Consider the following 20,280-nt stretch of genomic DNA (forward strand, 5'->3'; position numbering starts at 1 on the left):
AGATTCAGCAGGACTTGGTTGCTTGGGAGTGCTGGGTGTTAATGCTGTTTTAAGGGGCCCAGTCTCTGCTCTGAAGATTCAGCAGGACTTGGTTGCTTGGGAGTGCTGGGTGTTAATGCTGTTTTAAGGGGCCCAGTCTCTGCTCTGAAGATTCAGCAGGACTTGGTTGCTTGGGAGTGCTAGGTGTTAATGCTGTTTTAAGGGGCCCAGTCTCTGCTCTGAAGATTCAGCAGGACTTGGTTGCTTGGGAGTGCTGGGTGTTAATGCTGTTTTAAGGGGCCCAGTCTCTGCTCTGAAGATTCAGCAGGACTTGGTTGCTTGGGAGTGCTGGGTGTTAATGCTGTTTTAAGGGGCCCAGTCTCTGCTCTGAAGATTCAGCAGGACTTGGTTGCTTGGGAGTGCTGGGTGTTAATGCTGTTTTAAGGGGCCCAGTCTCTGCTCTGAAGATTCAGCAGGACTTGGTTGCTTGGGAGTGCTGGGTGTTAATGCTGTTTTAAGGGGCCCAGTCTCTGCTCTGAAGATTCAGCAGGACTTGGTTGCTTGGGAGTGCTGGGTGTTAATGCTGTTTTAAGGGGCCCAGTCTCTGCTCTGAAGATTCAGCAGGACTTGGTTGCTTGGGAGTGCTGGGTGTTAATGCTGTTTTAAGGGGCCCAGTCTCTGCTCTGAAGATTCAGCAGGACTTGGTTGCTTGGGAGTGCTGGGTGTTAATGCTGTTTTAAGGGGCCCAGTCTCTGCTCTGAAGATTCAGCAGGACTTGGTTGCTTGGGAGTGCTGGGTGTTAATGCTGTTTTAAGGGGCCCAGTCTCTGCTCTGAAGATTCAGCAGGACTTGGTTGCTTGGGAGTGCTGGGTGTTAATGCTGTTTTAAGGGGCCCAGTCTCTGCTCTGAAGATTCAGCAGGACTTGGTTGCTTGGGAGTGCTGGGTGTTAATGCTGTTTTAAGGGGCCCAGTCTCTGCTCTGAAGATTCAGCAGGACTTGGTTGCTTGGGAGTGCTGGGTGTTAATGCTGTTTTAAGGGGCCCAGTCTCTGCTCTGAAGATTCAGCAGGACTTGGTTGCTTGGGAGTGCTGGGTGTTAATGCTGTTTTAAGGGGCCCAGTCTCTGCTCTGAAGATTCAGCAGGACTTGGTTGCTTGGGAGTGCTGGGTGTTAATGCTGTTTTAAGGGGCCCAGTCTCTGCTCTGAAGATTCAGCAGGACTTGGTTGCTTGGGAGTGCTGGGTGTTAATGCTGTTTTAAGGGGCCCAGTCTCTGCTCTGAAGATTCAGCAGGACTTGGTTGCTTGGGAGTGCTGGGTGTTAATGCTGTTTTAAGGGGCCCAGTCTCTGCTCTGAAGATTAAGCAAGACTTGGTTGCTTGGGAGTGCTGGGTGTTAATGCTGTTTTAAGGGGCCCAGTCTCTGCTCTGAAGATTCAGCAGGACTTGGTTGCTTGGGAGTGCTGGGTGTTAATGCTGTTTTAAGGGGCCCAGTCTCTGCTCTGAAGATTCAGCAGGACTTGGTTGCTTGGGAGTGCTGGGTGTTAATGTTGTTTTAAGGGGCCCAGTCTCTGCTCTGAAGATTCAGCAGGACTTGGTTGCTTGGGAGTGCTGGGTGTTAATGCTGTTTTAAGGGGCCCAGTCTCTGCTCTGAAGATTCAGCAGGACTTGGTTGCTTGGGAGTGCTGGGTGTTAATGCTGTTTTAAGGGGCCCAGTCTCTGCTCTGAAGATTCAGCAGGACTTGGTTGCTTGGGAGTGCTGGGTGTTAATGCTGTTTTAAGGGGCCCAGTCTCTGCTCTGAAGATTCAGCAGGACAGGTCTTGTGGATTTCCTTCCGAATCGCTGTGATCTTGGTCGTCGGCAGACAGAGCGTGCTGGAGACCGAGTCGATTTCGAAGCCCAGGAACTGTATGGTTTGGGACGGAGTTGTAGCTGATTTCTGATGGTTTATCGTAAACCCTAGGGATTCTAGGAGTTCCACGGCAAAACGTGTGTGTAGTCTGAGTCTTGATTTGACTGAGCAGAAGATTGGGAGGTCGTCCAGGTATATAATGCAGCGAATTCCTCTTGCGAGCAGATGAGTAACTACCGGCTTCAACAGTTTGGTGAAACACCATGGGGCCGAACTGAGGCCGAAAGGGAGGCAAGTGAATTGCCATGGTTGGTCGTTCCACATGAAGCGGAGGAAACGTCTGCTGTCGATATGAACCGGTACCTGAAAGGTAGGCGTCTTTGAGGTCCAATCTTGTGAACCAATCACCGTCTTGTAGGAGGTCCCGTAAAAGGTGGATTCCCTGCATTTTGAAGTGGCGGTAGACCACGTGAGCATTGAGTGTATGTAGGTTTATGACCGGTCGGAGGTCTCCTGTCTTCTTTTTCACTAAGAAAATGTTGCTGAAGAATCCTCCGGAGTCTGTGGCGGGTTCTATCGCCCCCTTGTTGTAGAGTTCCCGAAGTTCGGCTTGGATGAGTTTGGAGTCCTCTGTCGAACGGTTGATCGGTGGTGGTGGGAACTCTTGGCAGGGTGTGCTGACGAAATCTATGATGTATCCCTGTACCGTCTGGAGTATCCAAGCGTCTGATGAAATGGTCGTCCAGTTCTGAAAGAAAAGAGAGAGACGGCCTGCATGCAAGGTGGTCATAGGTAGATGATAGCTTACCTGGAGTGAAGCGGGATCTGCCACGTCCTCGTGTACTGCGTCCCCTGTCCGAACCTCTTGAGAAGGTGAAAGGTTGGCGGTATCCCGTTTCTGGGTAGAAGGGTTGCGGTCTTGAGGATCGGGGGCCTTATGGCCAGAAACGGCTGGCAGCACGGCCCCTGTGGCGGCCAGCCCGTCCAAAAACACCCCTAGTGGGGTATTGTCTGAAAACCCTCCTCATCGAGGTTTGGGCTTTACTTAATGAGGTAAAGACATTGACGTGGCGATTCAATTCCTTTAGGAAAGGGTCTCCAAATAACTTGCCCTGTGCCAGAGGTCCGAGTTCTTTGGTGCCCAAATCCACCAACTTCCCGTCTATGCGGAGAAGTGCTGCCTTACGCCTCTCAGATGAGAGGGCCACATTTGCGTTTCCGAGGAAACAAAAACCGCGTTGAGCCCATTCGCGGATATCGTGAGCCCATTCCCTGACCATATCGGCATCGAATTGGTCTGCCCGTTGGAAAGCATCGTCTGCCAGGTACATGATGCGTGAGAGGGGTCCGGAGGTATCTAGGAGCTTGTCTTGGACTCTTTTGAATCCCCTCTCCACCCCGCGGCGGGGGTTGTGACCACCTCTACTCATGAAAGTAGTGATTACTTGGTCAAATTCAGGTGTCATGGCTACTTGATCTGGTAGGGAAGGCCGGGGGCATTCCAATCTCAGTCGGTTGCGAACTACCTTGTCCATAGGTTTACGCATCCATAAGTGCATAAACTTAGCCAGGTGTTCCGGGGGTGTCCAGTCTGCCGAGCGGGGATGTCTGATGTTACGTGGGTCAAAGAGTGTCTGGTCCATGGGGTCCAGAATAGCTTCGTCCTGTGGCAGGGTGTTGTCCCCTGTCCATTGCCATTCTGCAGCAAGAGAGTCTGAATCCCCTGTATGAAAGGGTTTAGATCTTGAGTCCCAGGCGTCATCGTCAGATTGGGACGCGTTAGCTTGCCATTCGTCCAAGATGGCCATAGTGCCATCGATATCCTCTTCCTCCTCTGAGGATAGTACTTGGGGAGGAGCAGGGGCGACAGATGTCGTCGTTTTGCTCCTCTTGGTGGGTCGTTTGCCTTTGTTCAGTTTGGGGTCCGTTTCCCCTTTCCAATGGCGTTTACTAGCCCGGGTGTCGTCTTTAGACTGGGTTTCAGAGTCCTCAGACTCAGTGTCTTGGCGTGTGTGGCGTGGCTTGGAGCGTTCTGGTTGAGCGGCCATCATGTGTGATAGGGCCTTTTCCATAGACGCGGCCATTGCTGCATTAATCATGGACTGAAAATCCACTGGAGTAGTTTGTGAGTCTTCCATAATGTTTGGTAAGGACTTGGCACTGGTAAGAGGGCAGTAAGGCAGGGGTCAATGTTAGGAGAGTATCCTATGGTAGTTATGGTACCAGCAGTACCAGATATAACCCCAGCAGGGTAGTATTGGGTTTTTAGTCTGGGCAGCACCCAGTATACAGAGGTTACAATAGCAGAGCTCTGATAGGCAGCCTGGGCAGCACCCAGTATACAGAGATTACAATAGCAGAGCTCTGATAGGCAGCCTGGGCAGCACCCAGTATACAGAGGTTACAACAGTAGAGCTCTGATAGGCAGCCTGGGCAGCACCCAGTATACAGAGGTTACAATAGCAGAGCTCTGATAGGCAGCCTGGGCAGCACCCAGTATACAGAGATTACAATAGCAGAGCTCTGATAGGCAGCATGGGCAGCACCCAGTATACAGAGGTTACAATAGCAGAGCTCTGATAGGCAGCCTGGGCAGCACCCAGAATACAGAGGTTACAACAGTAGAGCTCTGATAGGCAGTCTGGGCAGCACCCAGTATACAGAGGTTACAATAGCAGAGCTCTGATAGGCAGCCTGGGCAGCACCCAGTATACAGAGATTACAACAGTAGAGCTCTGATAGGCAGCCTGGGCAGCACCCAGTATACAGAGATTACAATAGCAGAGCTCTGATAGGCAGCCTGGGCAGCACCCAGTATACAGAGATTACAATAGCAGAGCTCTGATAGGCAGTCTGGGCAGCACCCAGTATACAGAGGTTACAATAGCAGAGCTCTGATAGGCAGTCTGGGCAGCACCCAGTATACAGAGATTACAATAGCAGAGCTCTGATAGGCAGTCTGGGCAGCACCCAGTATACAGAGGTTACAACAGCAGAGCTCTGATAGGCAGCCTGGGCAGCACCCAGTATACAGAGGTTACAATAGCAGAGCTTTGATAGGCAGCCTGGGCAGCACCCAGTATACAGAGGTTACAATAGCAGAGCTCTGATAGGCAGTCTGGGCAGCACCCAGTATACAGAGATTACAACAGTAGAGCTCTGATAGGCAGTCTGGGCAGCACCCAGTATACAGAGGTTACAATAGCAGAGCTCTGATAGGCAGCCTGGGCAGCACCCAGTATACAGAGGTTACAATAGCAGAGCTCTGATAGGCAGTCTGGGCAGCACCCAGTATACAGAGATTACAACAGTAGAGCTCTGATAGGCAGTCTGGGCAGCACCCAGTATACAGAGGTTACAATAGCAGAGCTCTGATAGGCAGTCTGGGCAGCACCCAGTATACAGAGGTTGCAATAGCAGAGCTCTGATAGGCAGCCTGGGCAGCACCCAGTATACAGAGGTTGCAATAGCAGAGCTCTGATAGGCAGCCTGGGCAGCACCCAGTATACAGAGATTACAATAGCAGAGCTCTGATAGGCAGCCTGGGCAGCACCCAGTATACAGAGATTACAATAGCAGAGCTCTGATAGGCAGCCTGGGCAGCACCCAGTATACAGAGGTTACAATAGCAGAGCTCTGATAGGCAGCCTGGGCAGCACCCAGTATACAGAGGTTACAATAGCAGAGCTCTGATAGGCAGTCTGGGCAGCACCCAGTATACAGAGATTACAATAGCAGAGCTCTGATAGGCAGCCTGGGCAGCACCCAGTATACAGAGATTACAATAGCAGAGCTCTGATAGGCAGCCTGGGCAGCACCCAGTATACAGAGATTACAATAGCAGAGCTCTGATAGGCAGCCTGGGCAGCACCCAGTATACAGAGATTACAATAGCAGAGCTCTGATAGGCAGCCTGGGCAGCACCCAGTATACAGAGGTTACAACAGTAGAGCTCTGATAGGCAGCCTGGGCAGCACCCAGTATACAGAGATTACAATAGCAGAGCTCTGATAGGCAGCCTGGGCAGCACCCAGTATACAGAGGTTACAATAGCAGAGCTCTGATAGGCAGCCTGGGCAGCACCCAGTATACAGAGGTTACAATAGCAGAGCTCTGATAGGCAGTCTGGGCAGCACCCAGTATACAGAGATTACAATAGCAGAGCTCTGATAGGCAGCCTGGGCAGCACCCAGTATACAGAGATTACAATAGCAGAGCTCTGATAGGCAGTCTGGGCCGCACCCAGTATACAGAGGTTACAATAGCAGAGCTCTGATAGGCAGCCTGGGCAGCACCCAGTATACAGAGATTACAACAGTAGAGCTCTGATAGGCAGCCTGGGCAGCACCCAGTATACAGAGGTTACAATAGCAGAGCTCTGATAGGCAGCCTGGGCAGCACCCAGTATACAGAGATTACAATAGCAGAGCTCTGATAGGCAGTCTGGGCAGCACCCAGTATACAGAGATTACAATAGCAGAGCTCTGATAGGCAGCCTGGGCAGCACCCAGTATACAGAGGTTACAATAGCAGAGCTCTGATAGGCAGCCTGGGCAGCACCCAGTATACAGAGGTTACAACAGTAGAGCTCTGATAGGCAGCCTGGGCAGCACCCAGTATACAGAGATTACAATAGCAGAGCTCTGATAGGCAGCCTGGGCAGCACCCAGTATACAGAGGTTACAATAGCAGAGCTCTGATAGGCAGCCTGGGCAGCACCCAGTATACAGAGATTACAATAGCAGAGCTCTGATAGGCAGCCTGGGCAGCACCCAGTATACAGAGGTTACAATAGCAGAGCTCTGATAGGCAGCCTGGGCAGCACCCAGTATACAGAGGTTACGATAGCAGAGCTCTGATAGGCAGCCTGGGCAGCACCCAGTATACAGAGATTACAATAGCAGAGCTCTGATAGGCAGCCTGGGCAGCACCCAGTATACAGAGGTTACAATAGCAGAGCTCTGATAGGCAGTCTGGGCAGCACCCAGTATACAGAGATTACAACAGTAGAGCTCTGATAGGCAGTCTGGGCAGCACCCAGTATACAGAGATTACAATAGCAGAGCTCTGATAGGCAGCCTGGGCAGCACCCAGTATACAGAGGTTACGATAGCAGAGCTCTGATAGGCAGCCTGGGCAGCACCCAGTATACAGAGATTACAATAGCAGAGCTCTGATAGGCAGCCTGGGCAGCACCCAGTATACAGAGGTTACAATAGCAGAGCTCTGATAGGCAGTCTGGGCCGCACCCAGTATACAGAGGTTACAATAGCAGAGCTCTGATAGGCAGCCTGGGCAGCACCCAGTATACAGAGGTTACAATAGCAGAGCTCTGATAGGCAGCCTGGGCAGCACCCAGTATACAGAGATTACAATAGTAGAGCTCTGATAGGCAGTCTGGGCAGCACCCAGTATACAGAGATTACAATAGCAGAGCTCTGATAGGCAGCCTGGGCAGCACCCAGTATACAGAGGTTACAATAGCAGAGCTCTGATAGGCAGCCTGGGCAGCACCCAGTATACAGAGATTACAATAGTAGAGCTCTGATAGGCAGCCTGGGCAGCACCCAGTATACAGAGGTTACAATAGCAGAGCTCTGATAGGCAGCCTGGGCAGCACCCAGTATACAGAGATTACAATAGTAGAGCTCTGATAGGCAGTCTGGGCAGCACCCAGTATACAGAGATTACAATAGTAGAGCTCTGATAGGCAGCCTGGGCAGCACCCAGTATACAGAGGTTACAATAGCAGAGCTCTGATAGGCAGTCTGGGCAGCACCCAGTATACAGAGATTACAATAGTAGAGCTCTGATAGGCAGTCTGGGCAGCACCCAGTATACAGAGATTACAATAGCAGAGCTCTGATAGGCAGTCTGGGCAGCACCCAGTATACAGAGATTACAATAGTAGAGCTCTGATAGGCAGTCTGGGCAGCACCCAGTATACAGAGATTACAATAGTAGAGCTCTGATAGGCAGTCTGGGCAGCACACAGTATACAGAGATTACAATAGTAGAGCTCTGATAGGCAGTCTGGGCAGCACCCAGTATACAGAGATTACAATAGTAGAGCTCTGATAGGCAGCCTGGGCAGCACCCAGTATACAGAGGTTACAATAGCAGAGCTCTGATAGGCAGTCTGGGCAGCACCCAGTATACAGAGATTACAACAGTAGAGCTCTGATAGGCAGTCTGGGCAGCACCCAGTATACAGAGATTACAATAGCAGAGCTCTGATAGGCAGCCTGGGCAGCACCCAGTATACAGAGATTACAATAGCAGAGCTCTGATAGGCAGCCTGGGCAGCACCCAGTATACAGATATTACAATAGCAGAGCTCTGATAGGCAGCCTGGGCAGCACCCAGTATACAGAGGTTACAATAGCAGAGCTCTGATAGGCAGTCTGGGCAGCACCCAGTATACAGAGATTACAACAGTAGAGCTCTGATAGGCAGTCTGGGCAGCACCCAGTATACAGAGATTACAATAGCAGAGCTCTGATAGGCAGCCTGGGCAGCACCCAGTATACAGAGATTACAATAGCAGAGCTCTGATAGGCAGCCTGGGCAGCACCCAGTATACAGATATTACAATAGCAGAGCTCTGATAGGCTGCCTGGGCAGCACCCAGTATACAGAGGTTACAATAGCAGAGCTCTGATAGGCAGTCTGGGCAGCACCCAGTATACAGAGGTTACAATAGCAGAGCTCTGATAGGCAGCCTGGGCAGCACCCAGTATACAGAGGTTGCAATAGCAGAGCTCTGATAGGCAGCCTGGGCAGCACCCAGTATACAGAGGTTACAACAGTAGAGCTCTGATAGGCAGCCTGGGCAGCACCCAGTATACAGAGGTTGCAATAGCAGAGCTCTGATAGGCAGCCTGGGCAGCACCCAGTATACAGAGATTACAATAGCAGAGCTCTGATAGGCAGTCTGGGCAGCACCCAGTATACAGAGATTACAACAGTAGAGCTCTGATAGGCAGTCTGGGCAGCACCCAGTATACAGAGGTTGCAATAGCAGAGCTCTGATAGGCAGCCTGGGCAGCACCCAGTATACAGAGGTTACAACAGTAGAGCTCTGATAGGCAGCCTGGGCAGCACCCAGTATACAGAGGTTACAACAGTAGAGCTCTGATAGGCAGCCTGGGCAGCACCCAGTATACAGAGGTTGCAATAGCAGAGCTCTGATAGGCAGCCTGGGCAGCACCCAATATACAGAGATTACAATAGCAGAGCTCTGATAGGCAGCCTGGGCAGCACCCAGTATACAGAGGTTACAACAGTAGAGCTCTGATAGGCAGCCTGGGCAGCACCCAGTATACAGAGGTTGCAATAGCAGAGCTCTGATAGGCAGTCTGGGCAGCACCCAGTATACAGAGATTACAATAGCAGAGCTCTGATAGGCAGCCTGGGCAGCACCCAGTATACAGAGGTTACAATAGCAGAGCTCTGATAGGCAGCCTGGGCAGCACCCAGTATACAGAGGTTACAATAGCAGAGCTCTGATAGGCAGCCTGGGCAGCACCCAGTATACAGAGATTACAATAGCAGAGCTCTGATAGGCAGCCTGGGCAGCACCCAGTATACAGAGATTACAATAGCAGAGCTCTGATAGGCAGCCTGGGCAGCACCCAGTATACAGAGGTTACAATAGCAGAGCTCTGATAGGCAGCCTGGGCAGCACCCAGTATACAGAGGTTACAATAGCAGAGCTCTGATAGGCAGCCTGGGCAGCACCCAGTATACAGAGGTTACAATAGCAGAGCTCTGATAGGCAGTCTGGGCAGCACCCAGTATACAGAGATTACAATAGCAGAGCTCTGATAGGCAGTCTGGGCAGCACCCAGTATACAGAGGTTGCAATAGCAGAGCTCTGATAGGCAGTCTGGGCAGCACCCAGTATACAGAGATTACAACAGCAGAGCTCTGATAGGCAGTCTGGGCAGCACCCAGTATACAGAGATTACAACAGTAGAGCTCTGATAGGCAGCCTGGGCCGCACCCAGTATACAGAGATTACAACAGTAGAGCTCTGATAGGCAGCCTGGGCAGCACCCAGTATACAGAGATTACAATAGCAGAGCTCTGATAGGCAGCCTGGGCAGCACCCAGTATACAGAGATTACAATAGCAGAGCTCTGATAGGCAGTCTGGGCAGCACCCAGTATACAGAGGTTACAATAGCAGAGCTCTGATAGGCAGTCTGGGCAGCACCCAGTATACAGAGATTACAATAGCAGAGCTCTGATAGGCAGTCTGGGCAGCACCCAGTATACAGAGGTTACAATAGCAGAGCTCTGATAGGCAGCCTGGGCAGCACCCAGTATACAGAGGTTACAATAGCAGAGCTCTGATAGGCAGCCTGGGCAGCACCCAGTATACAGAGGTTACAATAGCAGAGCTCTGATAGGCAGTCTGGGCAGCACCCAGTATACAGAGATTACAACAGTAGAGCTCTGATAGGCAGTCTGGGCAGCACCCAGTATACAGAGGTTACAATAGCAGAGCTCTGATAGGCAGCCTGGGCAGCACCCAGTATACAGAGGTTACAATAGCAGAGCTCTGATAGGCAGTCTGGGCAGCACCCAGTATACAGAGATTACAACAGTAGAGCTCTGATAGGCAGTCTGGGCAGCACCCAGTATACAGAGGTTACAATAGCAGAGCTCTGATAGGCAGTCTGGGCAGCACCCAGTATACAGAGGTTGCAATAGCAGAGCTCTGATAGGCAGCCTGGGCAGCACCCAGTATACAGAGGTTGCAATAGCAGAGCTCTGATAGGCAGCCTGGGCAGCACCCAGTATACAGAGATTACAATAGCAGAGCTCTGATAGGCAGCCTGGGCAGCACCCAGTATACAGAGATTACAATAGCAGAGCTCTGATAGGCAGCCTGGGCAGCACCCAGTATACAGAGGTTACAATAGCAGAGCTCTGATAGGCAGCCTGGGCAGCACCCAGTATACAGAGGTTACAATAGCAGAGCTCTGATAGGCAGTCTGGGCAGCACCCAGTATACAGAGATTACAATAGCAGAGCTCTGATAGGCAGCCTGGGCAGCACCCAGTATACAGAGATTACAATAGCAGAGCTCTGATAGGCAGTCTGGGCCGCACCCAGTATACAGAGGTTACAATAGCAGAGCTCTGATAGGCAGCCTGGGCAGCACCCAGTATACAGAGATTACAACAGTAGAGCTCTGATAGGCAGCCTGGGCAGCACCCAGTATACAGAGATTACAATAGCAGAGCTCTGATAGGCAGCCTGGGCAGCACCCAGTATACAGAGATTACAATAGCAGAGCTCTGATAGGCAGTCTGGGCAGCACCCAGTATACAGAGATTACAATAGCAGAGCTCTGATAGGCAGCCTGGGCAGCACCCAGTATACAGAGGTTACAATAGCAGAGCTCTGATAGGCAGCCTGGGCAGCACCCAGTATACAGAGGTTACAACAGTAGAGCTCTGATAGGCAGCCTGGGCAGCACCCAGTATACAGAGATTACAATAGCAGAGCTCTGATAGGCAGCCTGGGCAGCACCCAGTATACAGAGGTTACAATAGCAGAGCTCTGATAGGCAGCCTGGGCAGCACCCAGTATACAGAGATTACAATAGCAGAGCTCTGATAGGCAGCCTGGGCAGCACCCAGTATACAGAGGTTACAATAGCAGAGCTCTGATAGGCAGCCTGGGCAGCACCCAGTATACAGAGGTTACGATAGCAGAGCTCTGATAGGCAGCCTGGGCAGCACCCAGTATACAGAGATTACAATAGCAGAGCTCTGATAGGCAGCCTGGGCAGCACCCAGTATACAGAGGTTGCAATAGCAGAGCTCTGATAGGCAGTCTGGGCAGCACCCAGTATACAGAGATTACAACAGTAGAGCTCTGATAGGCAGTCTGGGCAGCACCCAGTATACAGAGATTACAATAGCAGAGCTCTGATAGGCAGCCTGGGCAGCACCCAGTATACAGAGATTACAATAGCAGAGCTCTGATAGGCAGCCTGGGCAGCACCCAGTATACAGAGATTACAATAGCAGAGCTCTGATAGGCAGCCTGGGCAGCACCCAGTATACAGAGGTTACGATAGCAGAGCTCTGATAGGCAGCCTGGGCAGCACCCAGTATACAGAGATTACAATAGCAGAGCTCTGATAGGCAGCCTGGGCAGCACCCAGTATACAGAGGTTGCAATAGCAGAGCTCTGATAGGCAGTCTGGGCAGCACCCAGTATACAGAGATTACAACAGTAGAGCTCTGATAGGCAGCCTGGGCAGCACCCAGTATACAGAGGTTACAATAGCAGAGCTCTGATAGGCAGTCTGGGCCGCACCCAGTATACAGAGGTTACAATAGCAGAGCTCTGATAGGCAGCCTGGGCAGCACCCAGTATACAGAGGTTACAATAGCAGAGCTCTGATAGGCAGCCTGGGCAGCACCCAGTGTAACGGATCAACTGGCACCCCGACTGGGTACCTCCGTTGAAAGATGCTCCTAGCGCTTCCAGAGGACTCCAAGCACTCCACCAGACACCATAAGCACCGCAGGCTGCAGCTATCTCCCTTCAGAACGAAGCAGGAACAAGCTCTTACAAGAGCTCAGTGATTATAGCAAGGGAATATGCCTAGCATAGCAATCCCTTGTAGCAGATTCCCCCAATAAGAGACAGGACTCAAGTTGAGGGTAAAAATAGAACTCTCTGGCTGCTAGCTTGCAGCCCTTTTTATTAGGTGCTCCCATGAAGGGGAGGGACACACACAGTAACGTACATTAACCAATCACACAATAGTTACATCCCACACATAGCCCTCCCCTCTACCTGTAAACTAATTATCTGTACACACAGGAAATACAATTATCCTAGGTAGGGAAAATACAATTTTTACACAACATTCATAACTCCCAAAATATACATCACATTCGCATAAAAATACATATACACAATCAATCCATTCGGGGGAACAACATACTCAAAAATCATACGAATTGGACCAGGGGTTCAAAAGTTAGTACAAATGTGCATTTGACCTTCTGGAAGCATGGTTTTTAGAAGCTCAAACTAGTTCCCCAGAATCCTCTATTCTGGAGACAATGGAGAAGCTGATTTAATTATATCCAGGGACAAACACAGCCTCCATTAAGCACATGTTACCAGCAACCACCAAAAGACATAAAAATACATAACTCCTGTTATACTAAACAGAACCCCCACATTCAACCCATCCCCAGATGGCTTGGATCTGAGCGCTCAACATATCCAAACAGCGTTTAGATGCCACAAACACAGTTCAAACGCCATGGGGTTTAAGTTTCGTATGGGCTGATGAGAGGGCCCATAATCCTGGGGCAGCCCAATAACCCACAGTATGCCCAAATACCGTGCATAAAGGGCCAAATCGCCCAGGGACCGTAGTCACAGGGTAAGAGGCGGGCAAGCAGCCCCCTCCAAACCACAGTGGCGAAGTGGCTTTCGCTACATATCTTCCCATTCGGGGGTAGACTAACCAGGTACCTGACCTTCTGCCGGTCAGTACCTAGATTAGTCGGGCAGCCCACCCATAAAACAAAATTAGCAGAGTAGCCCACCCACAAAACAAATTTAGCAGTGTAGCCCCCCCACAATAAAGAATTCACAGAATAGCCCCCCAACAATAAATCATACTGGCCTGTAGGTCCCAAGTTGTGGGGTGAAACTGTGGCACCCTCGGCCTTGCTGGGCAAATGGCTGTGAGTACTTGGGGGCCAGATGCCCGATGTGCTCTGCTCCGGGGTCAGAGCTGGGGTAGTCTCAGGGTAAGGAAAAAAGGAAGGACAGAGGCCAGCGGCGCTCTGCCCAGTTGCCAGCTCTTCCACTGAGGCAGCCTGTAGAAAGTCAGGCTCAGGGGAAGGGAACAAGGGAGGACAGAGGCCAGCGGCGCTCTGCCCAGTTGCCAGCTCTTCTGCTGGGGGGTCAGGGAACAAAGGAGTTGACTGGGGAGGAGAAATATCACTTACCTCCCCCTGGTACTCCGGCTGCTGCTGGGGGGGAGGTCGATGCTCTCCACTTTCTGTAACTCCAGCTCTAGTTGGGGATCTGGGCCGGTTGCCCAGCATCCCTGTAGGGCCGGTGGAGAGATCTCGGTCCCATCTCCACCTGCCTGCAGGGGGTCCTCCCAGGACCAGTCTATGAGGTCCTCTACCTCGGGTACCTCTGGTTGCTGTTGGGGAGGGAGACCGGTTGTCTCTTCCTCCAATAACACATTCTGCCGCTGGGGAGTGAGACCGACTGTCTCCCCTCCCTGTAAAACATACTGCCGCTGGGGATCTGGGCCGGGTGCCCAGCATCCCTGTAGGGCCGGTAGAGAGACCTCGGTCCCATCTCCACCGGCCACCTCGGTTTCTTCCTCGTCCCACTCTACCAGTGGCTGGAGTTTCTCCCAACGTGCCCACTGGCCTTCCCTCAACGCCCTGTGTTGTAGGTTCCGGGTCACCATGTCCCACACGAACCGCACGTATTTCTCCTGGATTGGGTCCGTAAAACTTCAGGCGCAACCCTACCATCGTGCCAAACTCTAGTATGGAGTAGCTATACGCCATGCTTGCTGTAGCCACTGCTGGTTCCATTATGTTGCTGAAGATAGGGACGCTGCACAACTCCACACGTTACCGGTGTCTCTGAGCTGCTTCTCCTCGCACTAGGACGCCATCCCACCGCTTGCCACCAATGTAACGGATCAACTGGCACCCCGACTGGGTACCTCCGTTGAAAGATGCTCCTAGCGCTTCCAGAGGACTCCAAGCACTCCACCAGACACCATAAGCACCGCAGGCTGCAGCTATCTCCCTTCAGAACGAAGCAGGAACAAGCTCTTACAAGAGCTCAGTGATTATAGCAAGGGAATATGCCTAGCATAGCAATCCCTTGTAGCAGATTCCCCCAATAAGAGACAGGACTCAAGTTGAGGGTAAAAATAGAACTCTCTGGCTGCTAGCTTGCAGCCCTTTTTATTAGGTGCTCCCATGAAGGGGAGGGACACACACAGTACTGGGTTTGCTGTCCATTCTGTAGAGGGCTGCTGAGTTTGCTGTCCATTCTGTAGAGGGCTGCTGGGTTTGCTGTCCATTCCGTAGAGAGCTGCTGAGTTTGCTGTCCATTCTGTAGAGAGCTGCTGAGTTTGCTGTCCATTCTGTAGAGGACTACTGGGTTTGCTGTCCATTCTGTAGAGAGCTGCTGAGTTTGCTGTCCATTCTGTAGAGGGCTGCTGAGTTTGCTGTCCATTCTGTAGAGGGTTGCTGAGTTTGCTGCCCATTCTGTAGAGGGCTGCTGAGTTTGCTGTCCATTCTGTAGAGGGCAGCTGTGTTTGCTGTCCATTCTGTAGAGGGTTGCTGAATTTGCTGCCCATTCTGTAGAGAGCTGCTGAGTTTGCTTTCCATTCTGTAGAGGGCTACTGGGTTTGCTGTCCATTCTGTAGAGGGCTGCTGAGTTTGCTGTCCATTCTGTAGAGGGCTGCTGAGTTTGCTGTCCATTCTGTAGAGGGCTGCTGTGTTTGCTGTCCATTCTGTAGAGAGCTGCTGAGTTTGCTGTCCATTCTGTAGAGGGCTGCTGAATTTGCTGCCCATTCTGTAGAGGGCTGCTGAGTTTGCTGCCCATTCTGTAGAGAGCTGCTGAGTTTGCTGTCCATTCTGTAGAGAGCTGCTGAGTTTGCTGTCCATTCTGTAGAGGGCTGCTGAGTAGGCTGTCCATTCTGTAGAGGGCTGCTGAGTAGGCTGTCCATTCTGTAGAGGGCTGCTGAGTTTCCTGCCCATTCTGTAGAGAGCTGCTGAGTTTGCTGTCCATTCTGTAGAGGGCTGCTGAGTTTGCTGTACATTCTGTAGAGAGCTGCTGGGTTTGCTGTCCATTCTGTAGAGGGCTACTGGGTTTGCTGTCCATTCTGTAGAGGGCTGCTGAGTTTGCTGTCCATTCTGTAGAGGGCTGCTGAGTTTGCTGTCCATTCTGTAGAGGGCTGCTGAGTTTGCTGTCCATTCTGTAGAGAGCTGCTGAGTTTGCTGTCCATTCTGTAGAGGGCTGCTGAGTTTGCTGTCCATTCTGTAGAGGGCTACTGGGTTTGCTGTCCATTCTGTAGAGAGCTGCTGAGTTTGCTGTCCATTCTGTAGAGGGCTGCTGAGTTTGCTGTCCATTCTGTAGAGGGCTACTGGGTTTGCTGTCCATTCTGTAGAGAGCTGCTGAGTTTGCTGTCCATTCTGTATAGGGCTGCTGAGTTTGCTGTCCATTCTGTAGAGGGTTGCTGAGTTTGCTGTCCATTCTGTAGAGGGCTGCTGAGTTTGCTGTCCATTCTGTAGAGGGCTGCTGAGTTTGCTGTCCATTCTGTAGAGGGCTACTGGGTTTGCTGTCCATTCTGTAGAGGGCTGCTGAGTTTGCTGTCCATTCTGTAGAGGGCTGCTGGGTTTGCTGTCCATTCCGTAGAGAGCTGCTGAGTTTGCTGTCCATTCTGTAGAGAGCTGCTGAGTTTGCTGTCCATTCTGTAGAGGACTACTGGGTTTGCTGTCCATTCTGTAGAGGGCTGCTGAGTTTTCTGTCCATTCTGTAGAGGGCTGCTGAGTTTTCTGTCCATTCTGTAGAGGGCTGCTGAGTTTGCTGTCCATTCTGTAGAGAGCTGCTGAGTTTGCTGTCCATTCTGTAGAGGACTACTGGGTTTGCTGTCCATTCTGTAGAGGGCGGCTGAGTTTGCTGTCCATTCTGTAGAGGGCTGCTGAATTTGCTGCCCATTCTGTAGAGGGCTGCTGAGTTTGCTGCCCATTCTGTAGAGAGCTGCTGAGTTTGCTGTCCATTATGTAGAGGGTTGCTGAATTTGCTGCCCATTCTGTAGAGAGCTGCTGAGTTTGCTGTCCATTATGTAGAGGGTTGCTGAATTTGCTGCCAATTCTGTAGAGAGCTGCTTAGTTTGCTGTCCATTCTGTAGAGAGCTGCTGGGTTTGATGTCCATTCTGTAGAGGGCTGCTGAGTTTGCTGTCCATTCTGTAGAGGGCTTCTGAGCTTGCTGTCCTTTTTGTAGATGGTTGCTGAATTTGCTGCCCATTCTGTAGAGAGCTGCTGAGTTTGCTGTCCATTCTGTAGAGAGCTGCTGAGTTTGCTTTCCATTCTGTAGAGGGCTACTGGGTTTGCTGTCCATTCTGTAGAGGGCTGCTGAGTTTGCTGTCCATTCTGTAGAGGGCTGCTGAGTTTGCTGTCCATTCTGTAGAGGGCTGCTGTGTTTGCTGTCCATTCTGTAGAGAGCTGCTGAGTTTGCTGTCCATTCTGTAGAGGGCTGCTGAGTTTGCTGTCCATTCTGTAGAGGGCTACTGGGTTTGCTGTCCATTCTGTAGAGAGCTGCTGAGTTTGCTGTCCATTCTGTAGAGGGCTGCTGAGTTTCCTGCCCATTCTGTAGAGAGCTGCTGAGTTTGCTGTCCATTCTGTAGAGAGCTGCTGAGTTTGCTGTCTATTCTGTAGAGAGCTGCTGGGTTTGATGTCCATTCTGTAGAGGGCTGCTGAGTTTGCTGTCCATTCTGTAGAGGGCTGCTGAGTTTGCTGTCCATTCTGTAGAGGGTTGCTGAATTTGCTGCCCATTCTGTAGAGAGCTGCTGAGTTTGCTGTCCATTCTGTAGAGAGCTGCTGAGTTTGCTTTCCATTCTGTAGAGGGCTACTGGGTTTGCTGTCCATTCTGTAGAGGGCTGCTGAGTTTGCTGTCCATTCTGTAGAGGGCTGCTGAGTTTGCTGTCCATTCTGTAGAGGGCTGCTGAGTTTGCTGTCCATTCTGTAGAGGGCTGCTGAGTTTGCTGTCCATTCTGTAGAGAGCTGCTGAGTTTGCTGTCCATTCTGTAGAGGGCTGCTGAGTTTGCTGTCCATTCTGTAGAGGGCTACTGGGTTTGCTGTCCATTCTGTAGAGAGCTGCTGAGTTTGCTGTCCATTCTGTAGAGGGCTGCTGAGTTTGCTGTCCATTCTGTAGAGGGCTACTGGGTTTGCTGTCCATTCTGTAGAGAGCTGCTGAGTTTGCTGTCCATTCTGTAGAGGGCTGCTGAGTTTGCTGTCCATTCTGTAGAGGGTTGCTGAGTTTGCTGCCCATTCTGTAGAGGGCTGCTGAGTTTGCTGTCCATTCTGTAGAGGGCTGCTGAGTTTGCTGTCCATTCTGTAGAGGGCTGCTGAGTTTGCTGTCCGTTCTGTAGAGGGCTGCTGAGTTTGATGTCCATTCTGTAGAGGGCGGCTGAGTTTGCTGTCCATTCTGTAGAGGGTTGCTGAATTTGCTGCCCATTCTGTAGAGGGCGGCTGAGTTTGCTGTCCATTCTGTAGAGGGCTGCTGAATTTGCTGTCCATTCTGTAGAGGGCTGCTGAGTTTGCTGCCCATTCTGTAGAGATCTGCTGAGTTTGCTGTCCATTCTGTAGAGAGCTGCTGAGTTTGCTGTCCATTCTGTAGAGGGCTGCTGAGTTTGCTGTCCATTCTGTAGAGGGCTGCTGAGTTTCCTGCCCATTCTGTAGAGAGCTGCTGAGTTTGCTGTCCATTCTGTAGAGGGCTGCTGAGTTTGCTGTCCATTCTGTAGAGAGCTGCTGGGTTTGCTGTCCATTCTGTAGAGAGCTGCTGAGTTTGCTGTCCATTCTGTAGAGAGCTGCTGAGTTTGCTGTCCATTCTGTAGAGGACTACTGGGTTTGCTGTCCATTCTGTAGAGAGCTGCTGAGTTTGCTGTCCATTCTGTAGAGGGCTGCTGAGTTTGCTGTCCATCTGTAGAGGGCTACTGGGTTTGCTGTCCATTCTGTAGAGAGCTGCTGAGTTTGCTGTCCATTCTGTAGAGGGCTGCTGAGTTTGCTGTCCATTCTGTAGAGGGCTACTGGGTTTGCTGTCCATTCTGTAGAGGGCTGCTGAGTTTGCTGTCCATTCTGTAGAGGGCTGCTGGGTTTGCTGTCCATTCCGTAGAGAGCTGCTGAGTTTGCTGTCCATTCTGTAGAGAGCTGCTGAGTTTGCTGTCCATTCTGTAGAGGACTACTGGGTTTGCTGTCCATTCTGTAGAGGGCTGCTGAGTTTTCTGTCCATTCTGTAGAGGGCTGCTGAGTTTGCTGTCCATTCTGTAGAGGGCTGCTGGGTTTGCTGTCCATTCTGTAGAGAGCTGCTGAGTTTGCTGTCCATTCTGTAGAGGGCTGCTGAGTTTGCTGTCCATTCTGTAGAGGGCTACTGGGTTTGCTGTCCATTCTGTAGAGAGCTGCTGAGTTTGCTGTCCATTCTGTAGAGGGCTGCTGAGTTTGCTGTCCATTCTGTAGAGGGCTACTGGGTTTGCTGTCCATTCTGTAGAGGACTGCTGAGTTTGCTGTCCATTCTGTAGAGAGCTGCTGAGCTTGCTGTCCATTCTGTAGAGAGCTGCTGAGTTTGCTGTCCATTCTGTAGAGGGCTACTGGGTTTGCTGTCCATTCTGTAGAGGGCTGCTGAGTTTGCTGCCGATTCTGTAGAGAGCTACTGGGTTTGCTGTCCCTTCTGTAGATGGCTGCTGAGTTTGCTGTCCATTCTGTAGAGGGCTGCTGAGTTTGCTGTCCATTCTGTAGAGAGCTGCTGAGTTTGCTGTCCATTCTGTAGAGGGTTGCTGAGTTTGCTGTCCATTCTGTAGAGGGCTGCTGAGTTTGCTGTCCATTCTGTAGAGGGTTGCTGAATTTGCTGCCCATTCTGTAGAGAGCTGCTGAGTTTGCTGTCCATTCTGTAGAGGGCTGCTGAGTTTGCTGTCCATTCTGTAGAGGGCTACTGGGTTTGCTGTCCATTCTGTAGAGGGCTGCTGAGTTTGCTGTCCATTCTGTAGAGGGCTGCTGAGTTTGCTGTCCATTCTGTAGAGGGCTGCTGAGTTTGCTGTCCATTCTGTAGAGGGCTGCTGAGTTTGCTGTCCATTCTGTAGAGAGCTGCTGAGTTTGCTGTCCATTCTGTAGAGGGCTGCTGAGTTTGCTGTCCATTCTGTAGAGGGCTACTGGGTTTGCTGTCCATTCTGTAGAGAGCTGCTGAGTTTGCTGTCCATTCTGTAGAGGGCTGCTGAGTTTGCTGTCCATTCTGTAGAGGGCTACTGGGTTTGCTGTCCATTCTGTAGAGAGCTGCTGAGTTTGCTGTCCATTCTGTAGAGGGCTGCTGAGTTTGCTGTCCATTCTGTAGAGGGTTGCTGAGTTTGCTGCCCATTCTGTAGAGGGCTGCTGAGTTTGCTGTCCATTCTGTAGAGGGCTGCTGAGTTTGCTGTCCATTTTGTAGAGGGCTGCTGAGTTTGCTGTCCGTTCTGTAGAGGGCTGCTGAGTTTGATGTCCATTCTGTAGAGGGCGGCTGAATTTGCTGTCCATTCTGTAGAGGGCGGCTGAGTTTGCTGCCCATTCTGTAGAGGGCGGCTGAGTTTGCTGTCCATTCTGTAGAGGGCTGCTGAATTTGCTGTCCATTCTGTAGAGGGCTGCTGAGTTTGCTGCCCATTCTGTAGAGATCTGC

This window comes from Pelobates fuscus, chromosome 3 (assembly GCF_036172605.1).
Source record: "Pelobates fuscus isolate aPelFus1 chromosome 3, aPelFus1.pri, whole genome shotgun sequence".
In the NCBI taxonomy this organism is placed as follows: Eukaryota; Metazoa; Chordata; class Amphibia; order Anura; family Pelobatidae; genus Pelobates; species Pelobates fuscus.